This window comes from Sceloporus undulatus, chromosome 5, assembly GCF_019175285.1.
Source record: "Sceloporus undulatus isolate JIND9_A2432 ecotype Alabama chromosome 5, SceUnd_v1.1, whole genome shotgun sequence".
Taxonomy (NCBI): domain Eukaryota; kingdom Metazoa; phylum Chordata; class Lepidosauria; order Squamata; family Phrynosomatidae; genus Sceloporus; species Sceloporus undulatus.
This window is the reverse complement of record NC_056526.1, coordinates 82,550,045-82,551,613: the sequence shown is the minus strand read 5'-3', so window position 1 is coordinate 82,551,613 and position 1,569 is coordinate 82,550,045.

The following is a 1,569-nucleotide window of genomic DNA, read 5'->3' as shown; positions in this document are numbered from 1 at the left end:
TGATCTAGCTGCAGGTGAAAACAATGAAGAAGGGCAACATTTGCAAAGGACACAGCCTCCAAAAGGCAGCCAGCCATCAAGTACAGCATGCCCTCTGAATTTAGCCTACACCTGGAGAGTCCAGGAGAGTTCAGCAGATGGCAAGGGCACCTACTGCCAACTTCTTCCCACACCAGGGGCTTGCTGCGCTGACAGTCAAGTCCTTCTCCTTTAATATATATTCAAGGTCCAATTCAGATGTTACAGAGCCTTTTCTTTATTCTACTGAAGGACTGGACTGTCAAGTCTCATTTTAAAACCCTTCTCACCAGGAAGCCTATGGCCAGTTGCTTTGTCCAAATCAAAGGGTCCCTTGTTAGCTTTTTTGCTGTTTTGAGTACCCTCTGCCAGCCAAACACTCTGCCCCCAAAAAACTTAGTGCAGACCCTCAGATTTCACCTTCTAGCTCTCAAGAGTAAAATGAGAACCCTAAGATTTTACATTGTGGCTCTCTAGGATAAAATGGGGACCCTAAGATTTCACATTGTGTGTCTCAAAGGTATGGATGCTTTCCTTTTGCCACTCCAGCACCTGCTAACTGCAGAAGCAGAAGAACATCTGGAGGAAAAGCTTTCTTGGCATGGACAGGGTCTGCATCCGCACTGCAGAAACAACCCAGTTGGACCCCATGCTATGGAGTTTGGGGGACTTGCAGTTGGTGGCTTGAGTGCTGGAGAACAGGGTTTGAATCCCAGCTGGGCCATGGAAGTTGGGTGAAGTTGGGCCGGTCACACTCTCTCAGCCTCAGAGGATGGACAGGGCAAAACCTCCTCAGAACGAAACTTGTCAAGAAAACCCCAGGGAGAGGGTTGCCTTAGGGTTGCCATAAGTAGTCGGAAACACACAACAACACACACACAAAGCATCTGAGGAAGTAGACCGAAGCCTATATTGTATTTTAACATTATTCTGTTTTTTGTAACCCGCCTCAATCTGCAGGGAGAGGCAGGCTATTAATAATAATAATAATAATAATAATAATAATTGTTGTTGTATTAGGAAAGCTCCTGCTGCCCACTTTCTTTCTTTCAGTGGGTCTCCAAGGGGCTCCAAGAGTTCTCCACACACAGAGAAACAAAGTTTTGTGAGACTTTGAGAGAGCTTTCTGTGTCAGAGCTGGCAAATCCCAGGGTTTCCTTGGCATGGCAGTGTCAAAGTGGGCTGTTAGTATGTGTCAAAGTGGGGATGCAGCTAGGGAGAACTAGTTCCCCTGACCCTCCTCCTCACAGACCACTGTGAAGGGAAAGAGGGGGGAAATGGGGGGTACCCCAGTTTTATGCTGTGTCTCTCCCACCAAGCCCCTCTGGGAGCCAGTCAGGGGTCTACCCAGACCCCCAGCTACCCACATAGATACCCCCCTGGGCTCACCTGCCTCAGAGTTGTTCTTCTTTGTCTTCTTCTTCTTCCTCCTCCTCCTCCTCTTCTTCTTTTTGGGGTCTACCTCTGGCTTTCCGCCTTTTGCGCTGTCCTGGTCCTGAAGTGGTGCCTGTGGATCCCTCTTTCTCTCTCAGCCCAAGAGGAGGACGACAG